General features: G+C 49.8%; 1 non-coding gene across 1 annotated transcript; it reads left to right on the top strand.

Moving 5' to 3' along the window:
- Nucleotides 1-1,546: 1,546 nt before the first annotated feature.
- Nucleotides 1,547-1,620, top strand: Trnaa-ugc (transfer RNA alanine (anticodon UGC)). Its single transcript has one exon. It is a non-coding gene; the product is annotated as a tRNA-Ala (tRNA).
- Nucleotides 1,621-23,433: the final 21,813 nt, after the last annotated feature.

The raw sequence follows: 23,433 nt of genomic DNA on the forward strand, positions 1-23,433 counted from the left end.
CCCTCCCCTGCATCCCCCACGCTGCATGCCTGACCTCCCCCTCCCAGCGTGGGGGGATGAGACAGCGCTGGGAGGGGGAGGGAGGGGGGACTCGGGAAGGGCCCTCTGTGGGGTTTTTCACCTGCTCAGAAGAGGCAGACGGAAATGAAAGCTCTGGAAAAAAATGCCTGCTGCTCTGCTGAGGCCCCAGTTCCATGAAGCCTCCCTGCCTTCCCACCATGCCATCTCCTCCTCCTCCTCCCCTTCCTCCTGCAGGCAGGTGCCACAGTCAAGGAACATGGGTGGGCGGCAGGGCCAGAGAGACCTGGGTTCAAATCCCATTTCTGCCACTTTCCCAGCAAGTGACCTTAGCGAGCTGCTTGGCCTGCTTACGCCTCATTTCTTTGGAAAAGGGGACAGCAATCCTTGCCTGTCAGGCAGCTGTGAGGACTAAGTGAGATGGCAGATCAAAGTGCCTGGCACGACTGAAGTACTAAGCAGTAGAGATAATAACAATGACAGCAAACACCCTGAGCCCCGGTGTGGCTGACCCAGTTCTCAGCACCTTGCATAGATTAACCTATTTAATTCCGGGTAAGGTGGAGATGATTACATTTTGCCCATGAAGAAACTGAGGCACAGAGAGGTTATATAACTTCCCTAAGCTCACAGAGCCTATAAGGGATAGAACCTCCTCTGTGCTCTTACCCACCACACTAAGGCACACTCAGTGACAGTTGTTATGATGGTGACAATGATTTGTTTTTATCTATACTGACTGTATGCCCTCAGTAAGTACGTGTTATTCTCTTTGCTCTCACCTTCAAAATCCTGCCTGCCACTGGGGGTGTAGTTTGGTATTGGAACAATACAAGCACTTAGCTTGCACAAGGCCCTGGGTTTAATCCTCAGCACCACCACCCCTGCAAAATAAAAGCCAAAACCCTGTCTGAATATTACCTACTTTTCCAGTCTTTTCATGTAATAAGCATTTTTTTGTGTGTGGGGGGGGGACAGTTAGAGGGTATTCCATATTGAACCCAGGGACACTGTTCCACTGATCTACATCCCCAGCCCTTTTTATTTTGAAATAGGGTTGTTCAGCCTCACTAAATTGCTGAGGCTGGCCTCAAACTTACAGTCCTCCAGCCTCAGCCTCCTGAATCACTGGAATTACAAGCATATGCCACAACACCTGGTTCATAAGCATTCATTGCTGCCTGCTCTGCCTAGGTTTATGCAGGGCACTAAGAACCCAGGGATCAACCATCCAGCCTCTGCTCTGAAGTGACTCCCAGTCAAGTGAGAGAGAAAACATACATAAAAATTGTAATAAAAGACATGGGGCACAGTGGTGCATGCCTGTAATCCCAGCGGCTCAGGAGGCTGAGGCAGGAAGATAGTGAGTTCAAAGCCAGCCTCAGCAATGGCGAGGTGCTAAGCAACTCTGTGAGACCCTGTCTCTAAATAAAATACAAAAACAGGGCTGGGGATGTGGCTCCCTGGTTGAGTGCCCCTGAGTTGAATCCCTGGTAACAAAATAAATAAATAATAAAAGAGGGAGGGCTGGGGATATAGCTCAGTTGGTAGAGTGTTTGTCTTGCATGCACAAGGCCCTGGGTTCAATCCCCAGCACCTCAGGGGGGAAAAAAAGAGAGAGAGAGCGCCAGGGAGAGAGAAGGAATTTGGGGGGCTAGGATTGTGGCTCAGTGGTACAGTGCTCACCTAGCATGTGTGAGGCCCTGAGTTTGATCCTCAGCACCACATAAAAACAAAATAAAGATATTGTGTCCACCTATATCTAAAAATAAATATTAAAAGAAAATAAAGGTTATTGTGTCCACCTACAAATAAGACAAATATAAAAAAAAAAAATAGTAAGAGGGATGGGTTGGAGTTGTGGCTGGCTCGGTGGTAGAGCACTTGCCTAGCATGTGTGAGGCTCTGGGTTCAATTCTCAGCAGCACAGCATATAAATAAATGAATAAAATAAAGGTCCATCAACATCTAAAAAAATTTTTTAAAATAAATAAAAGAGGGAGACATGGATCCCAGTAAGAACTATGAATTTATAGAGGCAGAGAGTTTAACCTCAACTGGAAGACTGGGGTGGATGTACAGAGAAGGGGTCATTTGGACAGGGTTTTGAAGGGCAGGTACAAGTTCCTCATACAGCAGAACAGAATATGATGTGTAGTGCAGACCCTACAAAGGGGATTGACGTGTCTGGGGGCAGTCCTATACTAGGCACTACAGGTATAGAAAGTGTAGAAGTAGAAAAATATGAACTGGGCCCTCAGGGAGTTTACAGAGGTAGAGGGGAAATGGAGAGCAATAAGTAAAACAAAAATATGATATTTTTATTTTTTTTTTTAGAGAGAGAGAATTTTTTAATATTTATTTAGTTCTCGACGGACACAACATCTTTGTTGGTATGTGGTGCTGAGGATCGAACCCGGGCCACACGCATGCCAGGCGAGCGCGCTACCGCTTGAGCCACATCCCCAGCCCAGAAAAAAAATATGATATTTTTAAAAGTCTAAACCAGGTTCGGTGGTACATCCCTATAATCCTAGCCACTCAGGGGAGGCTGAGGCAGAAGGATCCCAAGCATGAGGCCAGCATAGACAATTTAGAGATCCTGTCTCGGGCTGGGGATGTGGCTCAAGCGGTAGTGCGCTCGCCTGGCATGCGTGCGGCCCAGGTTCGATCCTCAGTACCACATACCAACAAAGATGTTGTGTCCGCCAAAAAATAAATATTAAAAATTCTCTCTCTCTCTCTCTCTCTCTCTCTCTCTCTCTCTCTCTCTCTCTCTCTCTCTCTCTCTCTCTCGTCTTACTCTTAAAAAAAAAAAAAAAAGAGAGATCCTGTCTCAAAATTTTAAAAGGGCTGGGGATGTAGCTCCGGAGTAGAGCATCTGCCTAACCCTGGGTTTGATCCCCAGTGCCACAAAGAAGAAGAAAGAAAGAAGAAGAAGAAGAGTCCAGAAGGACTTTGGAGGCACAAAGAAAAGAAGAAACCTAAGCCCATCTGCAGGAGTCAGCAAAGGCCTTCAGGAGGAGTGTTAAATATCAAAGCCAGGTTATAACACCTTCTGCAACACTGGCCTCTGTGTAAACTCAACATAGACCAGCACTAACCCCGCGGTACGGTAAGGGTCTGATTTTTCCCTTAATGCCATTTCAATGGATTTTAAAAATTATTAAATGTCAAATTATTTGAAAAAAGAGATGTTAGTGTCCCTGCTTTGCTGGTGCTCCCAGCCCATACTTGCTCTGTTCCTTGGGTGGTCTGACAGGGGACAAGCTGCTGGAAGTCAGCCAGATGCAAGGCAGGGTGTAGCAGGCAGAGAGAGAGAGAGAGAGAGAGAGAGAGAGAGAGAGAGAGAGAGAGAGAGATTCATATGCAAAGGCCCAGAGGCCAGAGAAAAGATGGTTCTTGACAAGGAAAGGAAATCCTCCCAGGAGGGTTGGGGAGTGTGAGAAGTTGGAGATGAGGGTTCTGAGGGTGACTGGGAAGGCATGGAAGGCTTTTTACAGGGATGTGTCACAATCAAATGGCCCTTTTGCAAGATTGGTCTGAATATTTTGAGAGACCTATTTGTGGTTTGAATTCATTCATTCAAGAAACACCACAATGGACCTACTATGTGTCAGGCGCTAACCCGGGTGCTGGAACTACTGAAGCCAGATTTAAAATTAGGTAGTCAGTGTAGTTAGGTAAATCGGGTCTAATATCATATCGAGTGAAATCTAAAATGGAGGCCATGCTGACAATGATCCCTGAAATGCAGGACAACTCATGGAATGTTAATGAAGTCCCAGAAAGGCCCTAGGCCAAAGTCCACCCCAAAGAAATGTTAATGGAACCCAGGAAACAGCCCCCAACAGTTTTGGAGATAGCCCATCCCAAGAAGTGATAATGAAGTCCTTCCTACCCAGATTACTTCTTTGGCCCACCTGTGTCCCACTCCTCGGGCCTTCCAACCATCACCAAAACTATAAAAAGGGGAGACAACTGCACTTCCACGGATTCCACCTCTTGTGGGTCCCCTTCTTCCTCTAGGAGAAGTCTTTTCTGCTGTCCTTTAATTAAACTTCTAAATTCTACTCTGACCTTGCCTCGGCGTGCTTCTTTGGTGTTATTCTTCAACACTGGGGAAGCAAGGACTGTCGCCGGTCAACAGCGGTAACACTACAACAGATGATGAAGGGGTTGTCAGCCAGAGCAAAGGCAAGACATGGGTGCCACCCCTTGAGAAGATCTCAGTGGGTAAAAGACAGCGTGAAAGTGAATGACTTTCTCAAAACAGAAAGTCAAGCCCTGCCACGGTACAAAGGGTACAACTGGGATACAGAGGTGGCAGGTGGCCCTCAAGGAATCTGCACTAGAGAGACCAGTGATTCACAAGCCAGAAGGAAATCAAAAAAGGAATGAAAGCAGGAAGAGGGAAGGGGTTAGGGGTGAAAAGCCCAGATCCTGTAACCTCCAGGGAAGGCAGTCAGGCGGACAGGGGGCAGGTCCCCAGCCAGCCCCCTCAGCACCCCCATGTTTCCTCAGCCCTGCTGAGCCCTGCAGCTTGCCTCCTCCGGGCTCCAAAAGCCAGACCAAATCCAGAAGGAGAACGGAGGCGGGAGAGGAGGGGGCGGTGACAAGCTCAGGCCTCGCACCCCAGCAGGCCTTCCTCCCAGTGCCTGGAGCCAGCCGCCTGGGAAGCCAGAGGTTACCGGGAAGGACTGAGTTGGTTGCTTTTTTATCTAAACTATGGTTGCATTTCTCTCTCTCTCTCTCTCCCTCTCTCTCTTTAGAGAAAAATGTTCCTGTACACGCACCCGGAGGCTTTTGCAGGAGGCGGCTGTTGGAAAACTGGGAAAACAAGCCAAGAAACAAGAGAGAGGAAAAGACCACGCCTCGCCTGGCAGATTCCTAATGGCCCAGGAGACCTGAGGCTTTACAGGGGGAGGCTAGTGGGGGCTGGCTGGGTGGGAGGGAAGGGCGAGCAGAAGGACAGCCACTTGCTGGCTGGTGACCTTGGGCAGGATGCTGCCTGCTTCCCTCTGGTGAGGATGGGGAGGAGGGAGGCAGGGCAGGGCTGGCTGGCTGAGGTCACAGGAAGGCCCCTTCCAGCCTGAAACGCGATCTTGGGATGTGGGGCCTGCCAACCTTCTGTGACCCTGGGCCAGCCCAGATGAAAGGCTGCCTGTCCCCAGCTTCCAGACCCCCAAGGCCCCAGTGCCTCAAACTTGGAGGGCAGCAAAGCCGCTGCAGCTGGCTGAAGCTGGTTGCTGGGCTCCCCACCCCACTTATGTCATCCCACTCTCCCTTCCCTCTGTTTTGTAGAGGACACTCAGGTCCAGAGAGGGCTGGTGACCTGCTTGAGGTCACACAGCAAGTTGGAGGGGCTTCAAGTTCAGGCCTCTTTGCCCTTCCCAGAAAACTTGGCTGCCTCAGCACTTACCCTGGGGAGGTGGAGAGCCACAGGGCCCTGGAGGACAGTTTGGAGTTGTGTCTGTTTGAAGTCACAACTTAATGTTTACTGAAGTGGATTTTTGTTGTTGGTTTTGGTTTTGTTTTTTTTTTTTATAAAGACCAAAAGAAAGTTCTCGGCCCCTGCCTAAGCCTGGACTTGCTCTGTTGGCAGGGGAAGGAATGCAGCTCTGGCCACCACAGCTGTTGGTGGCCAGCTGCAGCCTTAGCTCCTGCTGCTCCCACCCCAGCAGGCACAGGGACAAAGGCCTCTTTTGAGGCCTGCCTCCTCCTGTCCCTGAGCCTTCTTATCATAGACCTGCTGAGCAACTGTTCCCTTCTGGGCCTTCATGTCCTTTCTGTAAAATGGGCTGTGTCTGCCTGACCTATTCCTCAGAACTGTTTTTGAGGTCCCAAAGAGGTAAAGTTGCATAAATACAGACCTCAGCACCTCCTTGCACTGAGGGTCTGCTCACTCACGGGCCCCCGCGTCCAGTGTTCTTCCCTCCCTCTTATTCCACTGGGCCAACCTCAGCTCAGCAGGCCCATCCTTCCCACTGGGATACCTGGCCTCACCTCTGATCTGTTATTTATCACTGTTGTAATAAAATAATTAATTGTGCAATCGAATTTGTCTCCCCACTAAAATGTGAACTCTGCAATAACAGCTCACACTGCATGCTTACCTTGCGCCAGGGACTTGCGGTAGGCAGTTAGAGCCCCATCTTACAGATAAGAAAACTGAGTCAATGGGCGGTTCAGTCACCCACCTGAAGTCACAGCAAGTCAGAGGCTCAGCCAGGACTTACCACAAGTAAGTTGCAGAACCAGGATTCAAATCCAGGGCCCAGGCTGCAAAAGGTTCACCACCCAAGAGGTGAGGTCAGCCGGTTCCTCACGTACTCCGCCCACTCCCCCCACACAACATTCCTCATGCAGTGGGTGCTCCATTTATATTGGTTGAAAATGGATATTGAATATACATGAGTGTTAGGGAAGAAGAAAGCAGGTGAGCTGGGCAGGTGCCACATGGGGGGGCTGCCCCATGGTGGGGGAGGGGTGCCCAGTGTGTGGTAAAGACCAATTAACAGGCTTCCTCCTGGAGCATGGAGGCCACCTGGGAAGGCACCTTTGACTCCTCCTTCCACTTCATCTGCCAGAACCAAGCAGTCCCTGGGTTCTGCTTGGTGTCTCCTGGTGCACCTCCTCCTCTCCACCCCTCAGCCCCCATCTTTCTCTTGGATTTTTGCAGCAACTCCCACACAGGTTTTCTCTGTCTCTAATTTCTTCTCTTCAAAGTGGGCCTCTGAAAACAGAGAGCTAATTGTGAGTGTCATCTCCCCCCACCAGTGTAGCTCCCCACTGCTCTCTGCATAAAACTCCCCCTCCCCAACCTCTGCCTATCCACCCCTCCTCACCTTCTTCCCCTCTCCTTTGTCTCCACAGTATCCTTTGCCCAAGCTACTCTGTGTAGAAGTTAAGAGTTTGGAAGCAGACAGAACCCTTCAGGTCCTCATTCTGCCACTTACCTGCTGTCTTGAGTTTGAAAACAAGCTAATTACCTTCTCTCGGCCTCAGTTACCACATCTGGAAAATGGGTATAATTATACTATTTCATAGAGTCGCTGTGAAGATCTAATGAATACTGGTTGTGCCGAGCACAGTACCTGACACTACCATTAGTCATTATAATTCTTACACTTTTCTCTCCCACCAAGAGCATTCCTTACTGGCAGGCAGTCTTTCCTATTCCTTCTGGTCCAGTTCAGATGGATTCTCAGAGGAAATTCTTCTTGATAATCCACACACCATTCCACAAGTGAAATCAGCCTTGCTTTCTAGACTCAATTGCACTTTGCACTTCCATAAAACACTTGTAAAGTTGGCTTTGTGCACTTTCTTTCCCCCATTACCTCAAGAATTCTCAGAGAGGCACCTTCTTAACTCTAGCGCACTGCCCCTTCATGTAGCAGGCACTCAATAAGATGCTGGTTAGATTGAATGGAATCACCGCTGTCATTGGCTTTCCCGAGAGCACCTTACAGGGAGGAGGCCTGAGTGATGAGCAGCTGGATTCTGCAGGGACCTGAGGCCCACCCTAGCTCTGGTGTGGAGTCTGTTGTAGGTGTGTGGGAGTAGGTAGAGGAAACTCTTGGCCTCTGGACTCTCTTCCCAAGGGAGGGAGAGAGGGAGAAGGCGGTGAGGAGGTCCAGGTGCTAAGCAGAGGCGGGCAGGGCTACAGCCAGAGCTGGGGCATGGGTAGGAGCTCACAGACTCCAGGTCCTCTGAGACCAGGGCTGGCCCCTGCAGGACAAGGGTTCAGAGCTGAGAGTCATCCCCCCAACCCTGCAATGCCCCACCTCATCCTGGTACCTGGATGAAGTGACTTTTCAAATTGTAAAACTATATATTTTGATTGCAAAAGAGCAGAATCCAAGCCTGGCCCAGCTGGTTGCTGAGCAGGGAACAGGGGGCATGTTTCCTTTTATTCTCCTTTTCGTGGAGGCAACATCTTGCAGTTCTGGACACTCAAAGGAGATAGCACCAGGTTTTTGAAAGTCTAGTTAAGGTCACATAATCTCCAACCTTTGCTCTAGTTGCTGTTCCTGCCACATCCCCTCTGACTACCTAGTAGTCTCAGAATGAGGGAGGATTCCAATCCTAACCCAGGGCTGGGATTGTGGCTCAGTGATGGGGCGCTTGCCTTGCAAGTATGAGGCACTGGATTCGATCCTCAGCACCACATAAAAATAAATAAATAAAACAAAGGTCCTGTGTCCATCTACAACTAAAAATATAAATATTTAAAAAAAAAATCCTCCAGGTGCGGTAGTGCAAACCTGTAATCCCAGCAGTTTGGGAGGCTGAGACAGGAGGATCGCAAGTTCAAAGCCAGCCTCAGCAAAAGTGAGGTGCTAAGCAATTCAGTGAGACCCGACTCTAAATAAAATACAAAATAGGGCTGGGGATGTGGCTTGGTGGTTGAGTGCCCCTGAGCTAGATCCTAACCCAATCCCCAGGTCTTGGGTGGTCTGGCCCCTGCCTGGTTCTTGGCCTTTCTCCCATTCCACTGCCTAGCGTTGACTCCTTCTGACCTTTCCTCAGTTCTTGCCCCTTCTCTCCTCTGGGCCTTATCACTTGCTGGTTTTTCTGTCTTAGATGCTTTTCCCTATCCCCTGATAATCTTGTCATGGTTAGTGTTTTTGATGCCCAAGAAATCTTTGCCTATTCCATGATCATGAAGGTACTTTCATATTTTCTTCTAGAAGATTCGTAGTGTTAGCTATCACACTCAGACCCATGGCTCACAGTGAGTTAAATTTTGTGTGGTGTGAGGTAGGATCATTCCCACCCTGTTCCTGCTCATTCTTTCCAGTTCTGCTTGTACCTCAACTCCTTTGAGAAGACTTCCTTGATTACTCCCAGGCTGGATCAGGCCCTCCCACTCCTTAGTCAACAACATCTTCTATTTTACTGTGGCATTTGTCACCATCATAATTAGCATGTGTAATCAGTTGTCCAATATTTGATCTCCTCTCCTGTACTGGAGCTCCCATGAGCTCAATGCTTGTGACTATATTTTTATTTGTATTTATTTTTTATTTTTTTAAAGATTTTTTGTTTTTGTGATGCTGGAGATTGAACCTAGAGCCTCACACATGCTAGGCAGGTACTTCACCATTCAATTATATCTCCAGCAGTGACTGCCTTTTTTGGGGGAGCAGGGCAGTGCTGGGGATTGAACCAAGGCCTTGTGCATGCAAGACAAACACTCTACCAACTGAGCTATATCTCCAGTCCCAGTGACTGTCTTTAAAAATAAATAAATACTTTTGAAGCCAGATTTAAAGTTAGGTAGTCAGTGTAGTTAGGTAAATCAGGTCTAATATCGAGTAAGATCTAAAATGGAAGCCGGGCTGACAGTGATTCCGGAAACGCAGGACAACTCAAGGAATGTTAATGAAGTCCCAGAAAGGCCCTAGGCCAAAGTCCACCCCAAAGAAAAGTTAATAGAACCTAGGAAACAGCCCCCAAAAGATTTGGAGAGGGCTGGAGGTGTGGCTCAAGCAGTAGTGCGCTCGCCTGGCATGCGTGCGGCCCGGGTTCGATCCTCAGCACCACATACCAACAAAGATGTTGTGTCCGCCGAGAACTAAAAAATAAATATTAAAAAAATCTCTCTCTCTCTCTCTCTCTCTCTCTCTCTCTCTCTCTCTCTCTCTCTCTCTCCTCTCACTCTCTCTTTAAAAAAAAAAAAAGATTTGGAGATAGCCCATCCCAAGAAGTGATAATGAAGTCCTTCCTACCCAGATTACTTGTTTGGCCCACCTGTGTCCCACCCCTTCCCCCTTACATTCCATCACCAAAACTATAAAAAAGGGGAGACAACCGCACTTCCACGGATTCCACCTCTTGGGTCCCCTTCTTCCTCTGGGAGAAGTCTTTTCTGCTGTCCTTTTATAAACTTCTAATTTCTACTCTGACCTTGCCTCGGAGTGCTTCTTTGGTGTTATTCTTCAACATTGTGGAAGCAAGGATTCGTCACGGGTAAACAGCAGTAACACTTTTATCCTCAGTACTGACACTTGAACGAACCCAGGAGCTTGCACATGCTAGGTAAGCACACTACCACTGAGCTACAGCCGCAGCCCTTTTCTATTTATTTTAGTTTGAGACAGGTCTCATTAATTTGCTGAGGATGCCCTCAAACTTATGATCCTCCTGCCTCAGCCTCCCAAGCAAGTGTGATTTTAGGAGTGCACCACTGTGCCAAGCTTCAATGTCTCCTTTCCAGCACTCAGACTGGAATGAATAGGCTTGCAAATCTTTGCTGAATCAATGAATTTGTTGGTGATGCTTAGTCCTTCAAATAACTCAACATGGTATCCTGTCTCAGCTCTAGCCCCAGCTCTGTGACCTTGAGAAGACCTCTTCTCTTTCTGGGTCACAGTTTGCTTGTCTATGAGAGGTAAATAGATGAAGGAAGACTGGACTAATAATCTCTTTGGGGTTTTTCCAGATTGGGGCAGAACTAACCTCTGGGGTTCTGGCAATACATAGGAGCTATTTTGGTCTCCTGCCTGAAAATGAGGACCTAGCAGGATTGGAAACTTCATTCCTGTGTAGTGTCGGAACCTGGGCCTGAGAGTCAGAAGATCTGCATTTCAGTACTGGCCTGGCCTCTGGGTGATTTTTGAGTGCCTTTCCTTCCCTGGGCCTCCTGGGTTCCTTCACTCGGTATGTGACCGGTCACTGAAGAGTCATCATGTTGGCTCCAGGACTCTGAGTGCTGAGGTTTGGTTCTTGGGGGCGAGGGCAGATTTCTGGCTCTCAGCTCCACCCTTCCAGTCACTGTGGGGGGGAAAGGGAAGCACAGGATGTGATACTGCCCTGGGGAAGGGCAGTATTCTGGCCTGAGGGACCCAGTGTTCAGCCAGGAACCAATGGGAAATGGGCTGATGATCCAAGTGACTCTCTATGCGTGGGGTTGAAAGCAGAGACCCAGGGATGGGGGTAGGAGTGGGGACAAAGATGGCTTCCTGGGGGAAAAAAAAACGTTGGAAATTGGCAGGACAGTTGAAGGGCGTGTGCCAGAGATGGGAGGAGGCAGGAAGAAGGAAATTGGGTCCAGGTGACCACAGAGCAGCATCTTGGCTGGGTGTAGGAAAGGCGGAGCTGGCAGCCGCTCCACAACTAGGAGAAGGGGGGGCACCATCTTCTCAGGCCACAGGCTGGGAAGATGGTCATAATTACAAACCAGAAGGCCCTCTTTCTGAGCAGCCCACAGGCCCTGCCTGGCTGTCCTTAGACTTAGGGACAGAGGGTGAGAAAGAGGGTCAGACCCCAGTCCCCCAGCTGCTTCCACGTGGTTGACCCAAAGGCCTTCAGCTTGGATCACATCTGTGCCTGTTTCTGGTTTTACAAGCAGAGGGACACACAGAGCATCTCTATCCCATTCCTCAGGCAAGTGACTAAGGCAGGTGGTTGCTAGCCAAGCTAAGGATGGATTCTAACCATGATAATGGCAATAACTAGCAGAGCACAGTTCAGCTCCCAGCTCTGCCACTTATGAGCTATGCAACCTTAGGCAAATTTTTCTCTCTCAATGTGTGTGAGTGTGTGTGTGCGCTCGCATGTACGTGCGGGCAATCAAATCCAGGGTCTTTGGCACCATGTGCATATTAAGCAAGCACTCTGCCACTGAGTTATAACCTTAGCCCTTTTTCTTTTCTTTCTTTCTTTCTTTCTTTCTTTCTTTTTTTTTTTTTTTTTGGTACTAAGGATTGAATCCAAGGATGCTCTACCACTGTGCTACATTCTAACACTTTTTTATTTCTCATTTTCTTTTTTTTTTTTTTTTTTTTTTTTTTTTTTTTTTTTTTTTAAAGAGACAGTGAGAGAGAGAGGGGGACAGAGAGAGAGAGAGAGAGAATTTTAACATTTATTTATTTTTTCTTAGTTCTTGGCGGACACAACATCTTTGTTGGTATGTGGTGCTGCTGAGGATCGAACCCGGGCCGCACGCATGCTAGGCGAGCGCGCTACCGCTTGAGCCACATCCCCAGCCCCTTATTTCTCATTTTCAGACAGGGTCTCATTAAGTTTCAGAGGCTGGCCTTGAACTGGAGGACCTCCTGCCTCAGCCTCTCAAATAGCTGGAATTATAGGAAAAAATCTCCATATGCAGCTCCAATATATTCTGATTTGGGATCAGCTTGCCCTTATCAATCTTCATAAATGTCCCCAAAGGCAGAAATTATTAGTCCTATTTTGGAGATGAACGGAGGCTCACTGGGTGTAATGGCACATGCCTGAGACTCCTCCCATACCTCCTCCCCGCCCCATTGCCTGCTGTTTAAGCTCTGTTCACTCACCTCTGTGAACTGCTGTCTTAGGCCACCCCCTCAGATCTAGAAATCGACCCTGGCAGTGTGGTTTGGTTTCAGGAAGGGCCTACTCAGACCAGGGAAGCTAACTCAGAGATTCTAGAATTCTGGGTACTGAGAGCTCCTCTAGAAGTGAGTAAGGGGAAGTCCAGCTGGGCGTCCTCTTACTCTCTCTGACTCTTCACTCTGGGAAAGGACCAACAGAGGAAGGCTAGATGGCCCTCTGAAATGCTGAGGTCCTGCCTCCCTGACTGTATAAGGACTGTACTAATTAAGAATAAACAGTGGGAGCTCAATGGTAGAGCACTCGCCTAGCCCGTGTGAGGCTCTGGGTTTGATCCTCAGCATCACATAAAAAAATAAATAAATAAAGGCATTGTGTCCACCTACAACTAAAAAAAAATAAATTATTAAAAATAAATAAATAAATAGAAGTGTCATGTTCATCTATAAATAAATTCATCTATGAAGAAATAAATAAATATATGGTGGCACATACCTGTAATCACAGTGACTGAGGCTGAGCCAGGAGGACCTCAAGTTTGAGGCCCAGACTTGGTAAGTTAGTGAGGCCCTAAGCAACTCAGCAAGACCCTGTCTCAAAATAAAAAGCATAATAAAAAAAGGCTACAGATGTATCTCAGTAGTGAAGCATCTCTAGGTTAGATCTCAGTATCCTCCCCCAAACACACATCAAAAAAAAAAAAAAAAAAAAGAATAAATGACAGCCTGATACAGCACACAACTGATATTTGGAAAATGTTGGCTGCTATTCATTATCTTCACAGCAACCTCAATGGGGGGAGTGGGTACCAGGGATTGAACTCAGGGGTACTCAACCACTGAGCCATATCCCCAGCCTTTTTGGTTTTTTTTTTTTGGTACCAGAGATTGAACCCAGGGGTGCTTAACCACTAGGCCACGTCCCCAACCCTTTTTATATTTTATTTATTAATTAAGTTGGGTAGCACCCCGCTAAGTTGCTGAGGCTGGCTTTGAACTTTTTTTTTTTTTTTAAAGAGAGAGAGTGGGGGGGGAGAGAGAGAGAGAGAGAGAGAGAGAAACTTTAATATTTATTCTTTAATCATCGGCGGACACAACATCTTTGTTGGTATGTGGTGCTGAGGATCGAACCCGGGCCGCAAGCATGCCAGGCGAGCGCACTACTGCTTGAGCCACATCCCCAGCCCCGGCTTTGAACTTTTGTGATCTTTCTGCCTTAGCCTCCCAAGCTGCTGGGATTACAGGCAAGCACCACCATGCCTGGCAAGAGGCACTAACTTTTTTAACTCATTTTGAAAAGGAAGAACAGACTCAGATTTGTAAAGTCATTTGCTTGGGGTCACACAGCTATATCTAAGGGCAACACTGAGATTCAAAATGGAATTTGTCTGATTCCAAAGGAGTTGCAAGCTGGAGGATGGAAAGCCAAGGGATGGAAATCCAAGGTCATCAGTAGATCTTTTTTGGGGGGGAGAGGCACTGAGCCAAGAGCAAAATGTTGCAGTGGACATGGTGTCTATCCCAAGATGATTACTAGACTCACTCAGGATAGGGGCCTGGTGCTAATTTACCCTCAGTAACCTGTCCCTGAGCCCATCTCACAAGCCTCTGCTTGCATCCTACCTAAACTTGTTTATTCATTCCATATACATTCATCCTGTGCACACCCAACTTGTGTGCTGGGCCATATGCTGGGTCCTGGAGACCTTGAATGAACCAGACTTGGACTCTGCACTCCAAGTGCTATTAGTCTGGTAAGAGAGGCAGATGCATAACTAGGAAGCATTTCCACAGTGTGGAAGAGGGATAAAGACAAGTGCTGTGGCTGCAAACCATCTAGGTTCAAGTCCCAGTCCTGTCATTTATTACCTTTGAGAACAGGGCAAGTCACTTTACCTTTCAGAACCTTAATTTCACCTGAGTAAAATGGGGACAATGATAAGATTCTTACAAGCTAGCCATGATGATTAAATAAGATCATGAACACAAAGTGTTTATATTAATATTAAATATAGGATATAGGAAGAAGCAGTCAATGAGCACCAGCTAGCTACCTGTAATTGTCAGGGGGGCATAGAGGAGAAATTTACTCTTGGTGGGGAAAAGCGAGCAGAAGGGCTTCCAGGAGGAAGGGACATTTGTGTTAGGCCCTCAGTCAAGTGCGTAGGGCGTTCCAGGAGGAATGTACAACCTGGACAAAGGCCCAGAGACAGGGAAGGATATGACCTGTTTGGGTGTGGTTGAACACAGCTGGGAGGCGGGGTAAGAAATGAGGCTGGAAAGGGCCTCCAGTGCCTTCTTGCTGAACTTGGACTTTAAAGGCCTGGGGGACACAGAACAGGATTGTTTCTATTTCTTTTTTCTTTTTTTTCTTTTTTTTATTGTGGTGCTGGGGATCAAACCCAGGGCCTCACACAGGGCTAGGCAAGTGCTCTGCCGCTGGGCTACACCCCAGCCCTGTGTCCATTTTAGACAGATGATTCTAACTGCAGTGTGGCAAAAATACAGAAAGGACAGAGGCTAGATGCCAGGGAGCAGATCTGAGCATGCTCCCCATGGGTTAAAGTCCCCTGGTGGCTCCCCACCAGCTTCCAGAGCCAGCTCTGACCTCTCTAGAACTTCCTGCCTCCCCACGTGCTCTTCTCTCTGTTTGGAATACCTTCCCTCCCTTTGCTTGGCTGACTCCTGAAGGAGCCTTCAGGTCTCAGTGAGCAGCACTTCCTCCTGGAACTCCCCTAGACACCCCGCTCCCACCATGCAGGTTAGGTCCTCCTACTTTGCCTCTGTATTTGCAGACCTGCCCACCATCCCAACTGGGTCCCCGGCTGAGGGCAGGGACTCTGTGCCTACTCATTGCTGAACCCACGAGGCCCTGTGGCATCGTGCCTGGCATATAGGGGGGGCGCCGCTGTTGCAGAGAAGCGGCTAAGCCTGTTGGAGGAGGTGTGCTGGTGGGAGCGAACATGATGGGGTCTGCAGTGGCAATGAGGAGAGACGAGACAGTGATGGAACTGAACAGGACCCAGCAATGAGGAGAGGTGAGCGCAGGGGGAGAAGAAAGAATGGGCGATGACTCAGAGGTTTTTTTTTTTTTCTCACTTGGATAAACCCAATGCCTTTAACCAAGATAAAAAACATGGAGGAGGTGTTTGGAAGCAGGGAGGCAGGACTAGGCTGGGCAGAGGGGCAGGGCAGAGCTTTCCTCCTTGGCACAGGCTCCCTGCAATGCTCCTCCCGCTCTCTGCCCACTGGTAGATAGATCCTCATGGATGTCTGCGACTCTCTCCAAATGTTGCCTTCTCAGTGAAGCCACCTTGACCACCCTAAATAGGCTACCTCCCCTACAAATTCTTCTTTCCCAACACCCTCTCCTTTTCCTTCCCAACACTCAGCGTTATAATTGGATCTCTCTCTCTCTCTCTCTCTCTCTCTCTCTCTCTCTCTCTCTCTCTCTCTCTCTCTCTTTTTTTCTCCCCAGTACTGGGAATTGAACTAGAAAACAGTCTAACGCTGAGCCACATCCTCAGCTCTCTTTATTTTGTTTTGAGACAGGGTCTCCCCAAGTTGCGTGGGCTGCCTCAAACTTGTGATCCTCCTGTATCAGCTTCCAGAGTCAATGGAATTACCGGCGTATGCCACCGTGCTTGGCTATAATCGGATCTCTGGATTTGTATTTTGTTTATACTCCCTCTCACTAGATTGGAAGCTCCATGAAGGCAGAGCCCTTGCTTGCTTGTTTCCTTGACCATGTGTATCTGGCAAGCTCTCTAGCGTACAGTAGGTGCTTTAAAAAGATTTGTTGAATGACTGAAAGCCTGGAACGTCATGATAAGGAATTAGACTCTTAGCCTCCAGGGGATCAGGCGGTGTCGAAATTCAGCTCATGTTTTAGAAAGCTCACTCTGGTGGCTACACAGAAGATGGATTGGGGAGAGAAGGCAGACAACAAGAGGAGGGGAATTGAGGACCCACCAGGGGAGACAAAGACACAGCACCTGGGACCAGGCCTGGGTACCCCTTGCCTGTGAGGGGCCTGAGCTCCCTCCCAGTCCTCCCCCCAAGGCCTGTTGTCTCTAGCCCAGCAGCGGGCGGTGGGAAGAGCAGGGCTGGCAAAGCTGACACTCACTAATCACGGCCCTCACCCCAGAGCCTCGCTGACTGTCTGGTCTCCATGGAGACACGGCAACCTCCGGCCACTTGTTAATGGCAGCTCAACAAGGCTGCTGCAATAGGGATGGGTCTGACCAGCATGCCCAGCTTTGCACCATCCCTCCCAGCCTGGGTCTCTGCAGCAGACTGCAGGGGTGCCTGAGTCAGGGGACAGAACAGAGGTCTGGTGGCTGGGAGGCGTCCCCCCACCCCTCCACGGCCCCGCCTCCCTTGGCACTGCCAAGCAGTGAGGGCAGAGCAGCCTCTGCCCAGGCTGACTCCTCCGCAGGGCTGCTGGGAAGCTGAGCTCATGCAGGTCATCCACGCAAGGCCAAAGGCCTGGAGGGGGATGGTGAGGAGTCCAGAGGGGACCTGCCTACATCCCACTCAATAGCAGGATGGAGGGGGATGTGCTTCGCTTGCCCTGACAACCCTCTGCTCTGCTAGCCTGAGGCAGGGGCCCAATTGGGAACCATCTGTCCAGAACCTCTTCCCAGAGCACTGTCACTACATCTGAAATGCCACCATTAGCAATTCGCTCCTTTGGGAGGCAGCGTGGCATAGCACACAAAATACTGCCTTTGCAGTCGGGCTGGCCAGGGTGCAAGGCCTGGTTCTGTCTCTCTTCCTCCGCACATTGATTTCCCCATCTGTAAAATGGAGACCATAATTGCACATGCATATACATACGTGCACGCATGTTGGCACACATACCAGCTGCTTACTTTGAGTTGTGATGGAAATCTGAGCTCAATACCTGTGCCACCTCCTCCCAGAGACCTTTCTTTACCTCCATGGACCATCTGGATGCCTCCTCTACAGTCACCAGAGATGATCCCACAGATGCTCTGACCTCCTGTAATTGTCCCACATTTGTCCTCCTTACAGACTGAGGGCTTGGCAGAGTGAGCAGCAGAGAAGGTTGTGGAATAAACAAAAGAAGTGGGTAGAAGGAGCATCTTTTCTCCTCCTTGGCATATTCCTGAAACAGTAGTCCAAGGGCTCTCTTCCTTTCGCTCCTTCATACCCTGTGGGTCCATCTGTTTGTCCATCCCTTCCGCAAACACTCCCTGGGAATCTCCCTTATGTGGGGCTTTGAAGGATACATGTGCCACTCCAGTCTGCAGGTGAGGCAGGGGCCAAGTTCCTGGGTTCCAGACACCACACCGCGCCTGCCCAGGAACTTTGGTACAGCTGTCTCCCCACTCTGTGTTTTTCCTTGGTGGCTCCCTAGGCAACAGTCCTAGTGAAAGGGCCCTTGGAAATCTAGTCCAATCCATGACAGTCAGCCAGATGAAGAAACTGAGGCCCAGGGCAGTCCAAGATCCCACAGCAGCTCTGTTTTCAGGCTGACAATGTACCAATTATGTGGGCCCCGCTCAAGAGGCAGCTCTTGGCTCTCTCAGCCCTGCTGACAGCTGTGTTCCCAGTGGCAGCTGGAATGCTGGTGGGAGGCCTGTCTGGCCTTTGCACCCTGACTCCCCATGGCAGGACCAGGTGGCTCTGGTGGGGCCCAGGGCCAGGAGGTGGGGTGAGGGCACAATTCTGAGGGGGCAGTCAGGGCATGGGATGACTGGAAGATGAGGAAGACAGCACTGATTTTGGAGACTAAATCATAAACCCTGGTTCCTGTCCCAACTCCATCATTCACTGGCTGGGTAAACTTGAGCACATCACTTGACCTCTCTGAACTTGTTTTCTTATCTATAAATGATGCTACCTTTGTAGAATGAAGATGTTTAGTCAATAGTGGTGGCTGTAAAAAAGAGAAGGATTTTTATTTGGGAGCTGAAAGAAGGGAAGGGACTAATTCAGGACCACAGAGAGAAACTGCATCTCCCTCCTGTGAGTTCCCTACGCTGAATGGGACACAAGCACATTTCAAGCTGGAGAAATGTCTAGTCTAGACTGTTCATTCACTAAAGAAGGAAATGGGACCAGAGAGGGGAAATGAGTTGCTCAAGGTGACCCAGCAAGTGAGGCCAATGTGGGCCCAGAGCCCAGGCTGTGTACAAGGTCCCCCTGCCCAGCTGCCTTGCTTGCTCATCCAGTCCCTTGGTTTTGTCTCCCCCAGTGAGTGGGTGCAGAACGGCCCAGCTTCCTTCCTGCCGCCCTGCCTGCCGTCTGCCACGTTGGCAGCCGCCTGCAGCCTTCTCGCCCCTGCTGCTGCTGCTGCTGATGCGGCATCAGACTAGACCAACCCGCAGAGAGTTTGCCCAGAGCAGCCAGGGCTGCTGGAGCTGGGGCTGGGCTGGCTGACTCTGCCAGACAGGAGGGAGCTAGCCAGCCAGCGGAGGGAGGGAACAAGGGCTGAGCCAGCCTCCAACCTTCCCAGCCCTTCTCCACTCTCACCAGCCAAGGGGGGGAGGCTGGGACTAGGGTTGGGGGCCAGGGGGCTGCAGTGTCTCAGCCTGAGGTTCAGACAGCTGGGTCTGCCCCATGGGAACTTGTACACATACGTGTATGCATGGAAGAGCATGTTGAGGGTGATTTGTGAGTCTGTGTTTACACTGACACAGAGAGCCACCGTGTGTTTATGTAAGCACAAGGGAAAACTGAGTGTGTCCGGAGTTGGAACACAGGCTAAGGACAGAGAAAGGCTGCCTAGCAGTGTGTGCACATGGAAGCCAACGTGTACCACATCAGTGACAAGGAAACTGTATTTGCACAAAAGAGTTAGCACATGTGCCTGAGTTTGTATTTGTCGTGTCTGAGGATGTTGGGAGCCCCGCAACGCTGTTACGGTACACAAGAGAATAACCGCATAACCCTGGGTATGGGCTTGTGTGTGTGCACACAAGGGATAAGGATTGTGCATACGATATGCTTCGTGGAACTGTGATTTTGTGCATGTCTCTGTGCCCACAAAAACACCGTGTAACCATGTGGGTTAGTCCTTATGTCCAGCGGGTGGACATGTGGCATCTCTGTCTATGGACTTTGTAAATATATTATTATTATTTTGGTACTGGGGATTGAACCCAGGGGTGCTGAACCATTGGGCTAAATTCCCTTTTTTATTTTGTATTTTGAGACAGGGTCTTGCTACGTTGCCCAGGCTGGCCTCGAACTTGTGATCTTCCTTCCTGCCTCAGCTTGAGTAGCTGGGATTATAGGCATGTACCACTGTGCTCCGTGTGTGTGGTGATGTGGGAGACACAGTGCAGGGCTGTCTGTGCTTGGCTGTGTGTACAGGGAGTAGGCAGCACAGGCATTGTGTTCCCGTGGCTGCATTTACACAGGGTGGCGGTGGTGGTGGTGATGGAGGTGATGGTGATGGTGCTGTCAGGAGACACTATGCTATGGGTTTGCATTTGTTTCTCTGTGTGGCAAGGCCTGTGCGTGGCTGTGCATGGCTGTGAGCCCTGAATACTGGAAACCGCGTGCTTCTGAGGCTGTGCTGAGCTGAGCACAGGAAGGGGGGGTGGATTATATGGCTGTGTTGGTGCTTGTCTGTGAGCCTGGGGTCAGATGCGCTCCATGTGCTACCTCCTGTGTGCACAGGTGGCCGCTGTGTCCAACCGTGTCTTTGTGTGTTTCGGGTCGCCTGAATGTGCACAGGAGGAGGACATGTGGGGGGTGGGGGGCTTGAGTGCGTGCCGGCGCAGGCCCCTTTAACGTGGCAAGTCTAAGAAATGTCAGCCTTCTTGGCAGCAAATCTGGGCTTGGTTCCACTGGGGGTGTCTGCAGAGAGGGGCTCTTAGAAGGGACGTGCTTGAGCGAGAGAGACAGGAAGGGAAGGGGGGGGGCCAGCCCCAGCTCGGGGTTTCCAGGAGGGAAAGCCAGACATTGGAACTTGTCAGCGTTACCTCCTTCCCTGCCCCCACCTCCCCACGGCTGCCTCCCCTCCTGGCGCCTGAAGGCTGTTGGCAGACGGACGGACAGACAGTGCACACATAGACTGGCTCAGTGGCACAGAGCCCAAACCCAAGCCCCTAAATACACAGGCCTGGACACCAAGGTCCAGAGAGGGTGGAGGAAGTGTCTGCATCTTGGAGGAGCACATGTGTTTATGGGGGCTGGGGAGAGCTGCCTCTGGTGCTTCAACCCAGACTAGCAGGCCTGGGAGGAGGAGGAGCTGCTGGGGGGAGCCTCTGAGGAGGGGGCTTTTGTGGCTTGAACCAGGTTCCCAAAGCTCTCAGGCTTTCTCCCTGTTTACACAACTGCTACAGCATCTGAGAATCCCCTTGCTTCAGAAATCACCCGCTGCAACTCCCTATTTTTACTGAGACAGAAAAGGCCCAGAGTGGGGCAGCAACTGATTCAGGGTCACACAGCAGAACCAGGACTAGAACCCAGGGTTCCTTCTCCCAGTCGTGTCTGATACGCAGGTTTGCCCAGATGCCAGTTAGTCCTATCTTCCCCTTGGCTCATTTAGCTCTTCTTCCCACCAGGTCTTTAGGATAGAACAATGATTTCTCTCTCTTTCTGGTCCCCAAGTGATATGTCTGTCAGCCTGTTACTCCCTGTGTTTGAAACAAGAGCTCTGATACTATCTAGCAGAACCCAGAAGAGGAGAGCTTAGTAGCCAGGCACAGTGGCACATGCTTGTAAATCCAGCTACTTGGGAGGCTAAGGCAGGAAAAGTACAAGTTGGAGGCTATCTTGGGCAACTTAACAAGACCCGGTCTCAAAATAAAAAATAAAAAGGCTGGGGATGTAGCTCAGCAATAGAGTACCTCTGAGATCAATTCCCAGTACCTCCCTGCACCCTCCCCCCCTGCAAAAAAAAAAAAAAGAAAAAGATAAAAAGAGCTTGGTTCTGGGTCAAAGGCTATCAGAGAGGTAGGGGTGGGATGGGGAGATGGAGAAATTGAAGAAAGGAAGAAAGTGAGAAGAACAAAGAGAGAAAGCAAGAGACAGATCTGAGAAGCACAGATTCTCTGTCTCTACCTCCAGCCTGGGCACCAGGGCAACTCCCTGGGCTCAGCCCCCAAGCCCTGGGCCAGCAGGTTTGGAATCTTAGGGCGGCCTTCCAAGTACATACCTGGGAAGTGTGGCCACACCTGCCTCACAATGAGGGGCACTGGGATGGGCGGGGCAGCCAGGACTGGGTATGAGCTGACTGGGTTTCTTTGGAGCATGGTGGTTGGGTGTGTTATGTGAACTTGTGAGTTTTCTAGGACAAATGAATGTGTACGCCCGTGAATGTGTGACAAGCAGGCTGGGACTTCAAGCGGAAGAGGGAGGACTTCAGGAATGTGTTTGTCTTTCTGTGACAGGCAGGGGATGGTTGTATGTGGGGGGTTATGTGAATCTCACATGCTCTGTGAGGCTGTATTGTGTGTATGTGTGTAGGAAAATTGTGCAGTTATGTACAGTGGTGTGTGTGTGTGTGGCTGATTTATGTATATGGTGTTTGAATTGCTTGAATGTATGTGATGTGTGCAATTGTATATGTATGCAGCTGTGTATGTACATTATGTCTGTGTTTCTGTGATGGTTACAAGGCACATGTGTTATCTGTGAATCTTAACTTTGGGTTGTGCATGTAGTTGTGTATATTTGTGGGCAGTGTTAGGAGCTGTTCTTATGTGTGGTTGTATATTTTAGAGGTTAGGAGCTTATGTGTGGTTTTCTTTCTTTCTTTCTTTCTTTCTTTCTTTTTTTTTTTTTTTGGTACTGGGAATTGAACCCAGGGTTGCTGTACCACTGAGCTACATTCCCAGCCCTTTTTATTTTAAGACAGGGTCTCACGAACTTGCTAAGTCTGGCCTTGAACTTGTGATCCTTCTGCCTCAGCCTCTCCAGTTGCTGGAATTATAGGTGTGCACTACTGTGCCTGGCTATGCATAGTTCTTGAAGGATACTTTATTTTTTATTGTCAAACTTCCCTTATCAGAATGTAAACTCTGAGGATTGAAATTTTCCTCTCTTTCGCTCCAGTATCCTTAGTGTTGAGAATAGCACCCAATGTGTAGCAGGCACCAAATATACATATTTCTCGAATGAATGATGAACAGGTATGTGCGTGCTTGGCTAGATGTGGGAAATGTGTTATATGTGTGAATTGTGTGCGTCTGGGTGTGTGAATGGCTACATTTTTAGAGTGTCCAGGTGTGAGGCTTCTGGCACAAGTGACTGTGAACCAAGCGCGTATATAGGTACATGTGTATGTCGAGAAGTGTGACTGTGTCCCTGAAGCTGTGCCACTCGTGTGAGCACTGTGAGTGTTGGGGGACGTGGCTGTGTGTGAGCACAGTTGTGTGTACATGTGCATGGGGGCGGGAAGGCTCTGTCGGCTTCTCCCAGCCTTCAGCACTCACTCAGCTTCACCCCAGGTCGCCTGCTGCGAAATGTCAGTGGCAGAGAAGCTAAAAATATCCACTCTCCTCCTTCTGCTCACTGCTTGGGCTGATGGGACTGTGGGGCCCCAGCCGGCCCCTTGGGCCCTGGGGGAGGAGGAACTGTGGGATGAGGGGGTGGGGCGAGGGGAAGGAGAGGAGGCCCTTCTCAGTGCACACCCTTCCCCCTTTCCTTTAGGGCTCCAAAGCCATGCCCCAGGCTCACCTGCTTCGGGAAGTCCTCAACAACCCTGCAGAAGCTGCCACATGCTCATGAGTGCCTACGTGTGTCTGTCTGTCTATAGTGTCCAGATCTGCCTGGGAGACAGCTATGGCCTTTATCAGATTAGGGGCTCCTGGAGCAGAACTGTGCTTCTTCTGTCAGCCCAGGGACACCAGAGGTCGGAGCCCAGCCTCTCCCTTCAGACAGGGAACTCCCAAGAAAATTGCTGGTGCTGTCCCCCTAGGGTCAAGGGTCAGGGATGCAGCTCGGGCCTTACACAGGTTCACCTGGCCCTATTCTAGGTCCATTAGGAACCTCTGACCCCAGAGGAGATCTGCTGCTACTCAGGGCTGGTGGCCAGAGAAGAGTTACCTCTGCCCACACCACACCCTAGGCTGGCACGTGTTTGTGCTATGGATACTTGTGTGGGTGCAGGTGG

Source organism: Ictidomys tridecemlineatus, chromosome 11 (genome assembly GCF_052094955.1).
Source record: "Ictidomys tridecemlineatus isolate mIctTri1 chromosome 11, mIctTri1.hap1, whole genome shotgun sequence".
Taxonomy (NCBI): Eukaryota; Metazoa; Chordata; class Mammalia; order Rodentia; family Sciuridae; genus Ictidomys; species Ictidomys tridecemlineatus.